Source organism: Mustelus asterias, chromosome 21 (genome assembly GCF_964213995.1).
Source record: "Mustelus asterias chromosome 21, sMusAst1.hap1.1, whole genome shotgun sequence".
Lineage (NCBI taxonomy): Eukaryota > Metazoa > Chordata > Chondrichthyes > Carcharhiniformes > Triakidae > Mustelus > Mustelus asterias.
In genome coordinates, this window is record NC_135821.1 from 74181142 (window position 1) to 74188459 (window position 7318).

Sequence of the window (7318 nt, forward strand, 5' to 3'; positions counted from 1 at the left end):
CATGTGGGCGGCAAGGTGGCACAGTGGTTAGCACTGCTGCCTCACAGCGCCAGGGTCCCAGATTAAATTCTGACCTTGGGTCACTGTCTGTGACGAGTTTGCAGATTCGCCCCATGCCTGTGTGGGTTTCCTCCGGGTGCTCCGGTTTCCTCCCACAGTCTAAAGATGCGTGGGTTAGGTGGATCAGCCATGCTAAAATTGGCCCTAGTGTCGGGGGATTAGCCGGGTAAATGCATGGGGTTAGGGGAATAGGGCCTGGGTGGGATTGAGGTTGGTACTCGATGGGCCAAATGGCCTCCTTCTGTACTGTAGGGATTTTATGATTCCATGATTCAAGGCCCACACCAGGACCTCAGTACTAAAATCAAGGCCAATGCTCCAGCAAGGTACTGAGGGAGTACGGCACTGTTGGAGGTGCTGAACCAAGGCCTCACCCTGTGCCCTCAGATTAATATAAAAGACCCCACAGCACTATTTTAAAGAAGAGCGGGGGTGTTTTTTATGTAGTTAGAACTGATGGCTCTTAGTATTCTCCATAATATGACACACACATTCAATGCTTCTTGCTTGTGGCTGCAACCTGACCAGCAATTCAATCCAGGTCTCTCTGCCCTTGTGGAGTCAATCTGCGGCCACTGTTGGAATCCTTGCCGACCATCTTCAGTCCTTCAAGAGCCTGGAGCACCTTCTTGGCCACGGACTTGGAGCCTCGGCTGAAGTGACTGGACTTCACACTGTTCTACTGGCAGCCATTGTAAATCTTAGTCATGGTATCGACTCCAACGCCTGTCCTGCAGATGCAGGTGACTCACTGTGGGGGCAGCTCAGGTACAGAACCAGTTCTTATCGTAAGCTGCCAGTTCTTTGTGTTTGCCCAGTGTTAAGGACCACGTCAGAAACTCCAAGATATTTTATGAAGTTAGCCTAGACCCTAACTTTTATATTTGATTTTGACATTCGTTTGAGCCTAAGGTGTTTCACTCTAGGTATGATTCCGGTGACCCACTAGGAAGCTTTTATCAAAACAAAATTTATTTAAGAACACAGTTAGAATATAAGAAAAAGTACTAGAAATCATAGAAACCCTACAGTGCAGAAGGAGGCCATTCGGCCCATCGAGTCTGCACCGACCACAATCCCACCCAGGCCCTACCCCCACATATTTTACCCGCTAATGTACGCATCTCAGGACTCTAAGGGGCAATTTTTAACCTGGCCAATCAACCTAACCCGCACATCTTTGGACTGTGGGAGGAAACCGGAGCACCCGGAGGAAACCCACGCAGACACGAGGAGAATGTGCAAAGTCCACACAGACAGTGACCCGAGCCGGGAATCGAACCCGGGACCCTGGAGCTGTGAAGCAGCAGTGCTAACCACTGTGCTATCGTGCTTGAGTAAAGCACCCAGTACTAGCATAACTTCTACTAATTAAAATATTTTAATAAGACAAAGTATAATTTTTAACAGCTAGCTATCTCTATTGTTCCAATTGAGCAGTATTTCATATATACATAAATTCCTTCTTTAGAACCAATTAGCACAGAAAATCAAATATGCTTACTGGACTTCTGGCCTTTTAACAACACTGGGTAGTGATCCAGACAGATAATTTTTTAATAATTCTCATGCAACAACTTCCAGAGAAAGCTCCACCTCTAGACAGTAAAATCTCGAGAAGGAAACTTATTTCTTGGCAGATTCCAATCTCCACTTCAAACAGAGCAAGAGATACAGAGAAAGTAACCTCCCTCTAAAGATCCGAAAAAGCAAACTGCCTTGAGTTTTCTGTGAAAGCCTAGTTTCATCCAGTCATATGACCTTACCTGTTAATCAACCTAATCAAGCCAATACCCCAGGGGAAAACACAAAATAACAGAGCTCTGCATTCATTCAGATTAAAACAAACATTGTAGCAATTAAGCTCAATTATGCTGCAGCAGCAGCAGCACAGTGCTGCTGTACACAGACAGAATGGTTCCGATAATAAAAACAAACTGCTACAACAGATCCCGCACATAAAACATGGCAAATACATATCTTAAAGGCACAGTATCGTCACACCAGTGGCACTGTGTCGACCCAATCCCACACCCTTAGCTTGCCAGACATCTTGAGTAAAGCACCCAGAGATTTGATAAACTCCTGCTGATTCACATCCTTACTGTTACACCAGGCATCCTGATGCCTACTGCTTCCTGTTTGGATCTAGGGAGCCCTATGACTTTGACATTTCCTGGCCAATGTTTATCCCTCAATCAATATCACAGAAAATAGGTGATCTGGTCATTATCACATTGCGTTTTGTGTGGGAGTTTGCTGAGTGCAAATTGCCTACCATGCTTCTGAAGTAACTTCAGTGATCAGTTGTTCTGCATTTGATTATGTGAGTCTGGTAATGTTTCTGTTCTCACTGTGATTATTCTCACTGTGCAAGTTCTCACTTACAGGTTCAACCTGGGTGAGGTATCAATGCCAGAGAAAAGAGAGTAGCTACTAGAAGCCGAGCTGTCAGCACAGTGCAAGCATCTTGTAATTGCAGAGATATTTTTAAAATCACTGTAAATAAATCCTGTTGCACACTTGGAAACTAGTGTCATCTCTGCATAGCTCTGAGGCAAATCGGGTCTATAAAATATGCAGCAAACTGGCAAAGTGCAACAGTTACAACACATCAAAAATACTTCACTGGCTGCAAATTGAAATAGCAGATGATTGCGAAAAGTTCCACATAAATGCAAGAGATTCTTTCTTTTTCAAATAGAAGCTATAGAAGCTATTTTAAAATTGTATCCAACCAAGTATCCACCTTTCCTTAGATTATAGTACAATACTGATTGCAGATTACGTCTTCCAAGGTGGCATCAGGGTGACGTGACTTCTTGCAAGCTGTGCCCAGTATACCTTCTAATTCTATCTTTTACTCTTGTTCTATGCACCCTAGCTATGACTGTAACATTACATGCTGCACTCTCTCCTTTCCTTCTCTATGAACGATATGCTTTGTCTGTAAAGCGCACAAGAAACAATACTTTGCATTGTATACTAATACATGTGACAATAATAAATCAAATCAAATATACATAATAATAAGAACATAAGAAATAGGAGCAGGATAGGCCATCCAGCCCTTTGAATACCAATACATGTGACAATAATAAATCAAATCAAATCAAAATCATACTTGGCATTACTTGTGTTGAAGATCTTGGATATTTCAGTATGCCGGTAGAGTTAGAAGTGACGGGATGATTTCAGTAGCGGCGTCTTTCCTTCATAGACAGGAGTCTCGACGGAACACAGAGGGTGGTCAAAGTGTTCTCTGTTTAACATTTCATCAGGATTTCCTGAAAAGATTAGGTTCTCTCTCTAGAAATAGGATCATGCCACTGATAGCCAAGTTCCGCACACATGAGGACGGCCTCAACCGGGATCTTGGGTTCATGTCACACTATCTGTAACCCCCAAGACTTGCCTGGGCTTGCAAAATCTCACTAACTGTCCTGGCTGGAGACAATACACATCTCTTTAACCTGTGCTTAACCCTCTCTCCACTCACATTGTCTGTACCTTTAAGACTTGATTACCTGTAAAGACTCGCATTCCAACCATTATTTTGTAAATTGAGTTTGTGTCTTTATATGCCCTGTTTGTGAACAGAACTCCCACTCACCTGATGAAGGGGCAGCGCTCCGAAAGCTAGTGGCTTGTGCTACCAAGTAAACCTGTTGGACTTTAACCTGGTGTTGTGAGACTTCTTATTGAGATATGACACAGGGACCTCTAGTGTTCAGGATCTGTAAGCATTGTTGCCAAGCTTGTATCAGTGATCAAAGGTTTTGATTCAGGTTACATAAATATTAATTTTTCAAGATAAATGTACTGGGTTCTCCTTTATATTTTTTGGAATGCTCCTAAACACCATCACAACAAGCCATAAAAATGTAGTTGAGGCACGTATAATAATTTCCATTTATAAAATGTCTTTAACATTATAAAATGTATGAAGTAACTTCACAGGAGCGGCAATGAACATAATCTGGCACCAAGCCACACAAGGAGATATTCGGCATAAGGAACACAGAGCATAGAACAGTACAGCCCAGGAACAGGCCCTTCGGCCCACAATGTTGTGCCCAACATGATGCCAAATTAAACTGCCTGCCCTTGGTCCGTATCCCTCTATTCCTTGCATATTCATGTGCTTATCTAAAAGCCCCTTAAATGCCCCTATTGTATCTGCCTCCACCAGCATTCCTGGCAGTGCGTTCCTACCACTCTCTGTGCAAAACACTTCCCCCTCACATCTCCTTTGAACTTTCTCTCTCTCACCTTAACCGCACGCAGTTAATGGCAGGTCAATGGTGGAAATCTTTGTCAAACGGGCAGGTTTTAGTGGGGGTAAGAGAGGTAAAAAAAAGCAGAGTGATTTAGGGAGGGAATTCTGGAATCAAGGTCTGGGCAGTTGAAGACACAGCTGCCAATGGTGAAGTAATTAAAACGGGTTGCTTAGGAAGCCAGATTAGCAGGAGTGCCGAGATTGCGGAGGGTTGTTGAGCTGGAGGCGGTTCCAAACGTAGGGAGGAGCCAGAGCATGGAGGGATTTGAAACCAAGGATGAGAATTCTAAGATTGAAATGTTGCTTAACTGGGTGTCAAGGTAGATCACAGAATCGTAGAATCCCTACAGTGCGGAAGGATGCCATATGGCCCATCGAGTCTGCACCGACTCTTTGACAGAGCATCCCACCCAGGCCCTATCCCCGTAACTCCACATATTTACCCAGATAAGTGCCCTAACCTACACATCTTTGGCATGTGGGAGGAAACCGGAATACCCAGAGGAAACCCACGCAGACACAAGGAGAACATGCAAACTCCTCACAGGTCAACGAGAACAGGAATGATAGGCGGACCTGGTGCGAGTAAGGACACGGGCTGTGGAGTTTTGGATGGTCTCAAGTTAATGAAGAGTAGGATATGTGAGGCCTGCCAGGAGTGCATTGGATTAGTCAAGTCTAGTAGTAACAAAGAAACAAATGTGGTCTTGGGCAGCAGATGAGCTGAGGTGGGACTGAGTTGGGTGGTTTTATAGTGAAAACAGGTGGTCATAGTGAGGGTGCAAATATATGGTCGGATGCTCAACTTGGGATCAAATGTGATACCAGTTAAGAACAGCCATTTTGTGAAAGATGTATTCAGGCGCTTAATGTTGGTGACATGCATTTGCAATTTATCTTCATATCCATTTCCTATTCTGTGAGACAGGTCATTACAAATTATTTGCAAATAGTGCTTTTGGGAATAGGGAGCATGGCAGAGTGATCCCGCGAAGGGGAGAGCAGCCTTTGGTCATCTGGGACTACGACAACTTTATCTTTTAATGCAAATTTCCTGCATCGCTCTGCCATGCTCCCGATATCACAGAATATGAAATGGATATGAGGGTCACATCCACTGTGCCACTGTTCCCTGTCAAGATGATCGCTTCAACTTGTGGACGACACGGTGGCAGTTGTTAGCCCTGCTGCCTCACAGCACCAGGGATCTGGGTTCGATTCCTAGCTTGGGTCACTGTCTGTACGGAGTCTGCACTTTCTCCGTTTTTGCATGGGTTTCCACCGGGTGCTCCGGTTTCCTCCCACAGTGCTGGTTAAGTGCATTGGTTATGCTAAATTCTCCCTCAGTGTACCCAAACAGGCGCCGGAGTGTGGCAACTAGGGGATTTTCACAGTAACTTCATTGCAGTGTTAATATAAATCTACTTGTGACATTATTAAATAAACTCTATACTTCCTAGGCTGCCACTTTTTTCAAGTTAGGCTTTTGTGTTTTGATCTTTGTCTGTTCTAATACCAATGTTTCAATTTTAAATGCCAGGGCTCCAAATTCTAAAACTGGTGCATGAACTTTAAAGGCAGTGATCAACCAACTGTGCCTTCTTCGATATACTTCCACAGTTAAAATGAATCCATATTGCTCCCAGTTTTACATGTGCTGGTACCGAGATTCTTGAAGCCTGAGTTTGCTGAATTGGGTTCACTCGTAGGATCATTGGCTTCCCCGGGTTTTTTCTGGATACTGACAAGTGGCACCATGTGAATGCTGATCCATGCCACTCAATCCCGACTGCAACTGTGGTCCACCCCAATCAATGACTCACATCATTGAAGACTGCCTGCGGAGGGCTTTGAGAGCCCCATTTAGCCATTGCGGAGGCTTTTGCCCGAATTGGTCATTACTGCTCCCACTAATAATAATAAACTTAATTTTTTTTTTGAAAATCCCAATTCTCTTCCTATAACTAATGGTGCACTAAGGCAGACTTCTATCCCTTTCCATAGCTAGTAATTCCTGGAACAGGTCATTAGTCTGCTGCTGGGTCTTATAGCTTGAGGGGCGCCACTCCACATCAAGCGTGGCTGACCAGGAGTCTTTCCAGCTCTTACTGCCAGCCATTGGCATATTGGAAGGATTTTGCAGGTTGACATTCAACTAGTATGACCGTATTATGAACACACTTTCCTTGGCCATCAAGTCCTGGCGTGGGACTTGAACCCAGAGCTTCTGATTCAGAGGCATGGATGCTACCATGGTGCCACAAGACCTCCCCTTTTCGAAAATAATTCAGTGCATATTTTAGCAGGGCTATTAAATAGCACATCAACAATTCAGTCGTCCACTTGGTGCTAAATGGTCCAAAATCCTTGACAATGACACCTTTATTGTCAAGACTTTCTTTCTCTACCTAGACTTCACCAGTAAATGAATTTACTAAACTGGAGTGCAGTCGGCATGGACTCTGGTCCCAGAGTCTAATTGTTATAGGTTCAAGTCCCACATCAAGAACATGAGTATAAAACCAAGGCTGAAGATGTGCCAAGAGTGCTGCATTATCAGAGGTGCTGTCTTTCAGCTGTGGTGTTAACAAGAGATCCTGGCTATTGTCTATGCCGCTGTGGACTAAGGGGCATTAAGAATCACGAGGTAGGCTTGAATACTGGGAGTTGTTTACTGAAGACATGCGCCCATTCACAGTCAAGCCTATGACTTCCCAACAGTGTCTCACACCGTGTGGAAATAATAGCCCAGGGATCACCTCAACCATAGGCCGGAATTTTACCGGCCCACCTGCCACGGGAATCGGAGCAGGCGAGGGGTGGAACATGGAAGCATCCATTGATCCTGGGCGAGATTTTCCGGCTTTGGGGATGAGCGAGGCCGTAAAATCCTGCCCATAGTCTTAAAGGGGCAGTCCGCACCCCAAACCCCAACATATAATATATCAATACATACATCACAGTGGCTTCCATCTCAAG

General features: G+C 44.5%; 1 pseudogene; it reads right to left on the bottom strand.

Annotated features, from left to right (window-relative positions):
- Positions 1-553: 553 nt before the first annotated feature.
- LOC144509408 (small ribosomal subunit protein eS19-like) lies at positions 554-4073 on the bottom strand (annotated as a pseudogene).
- Between the last annotated feature and the right edge of the window lie 3245 nt (positions 4074-7318).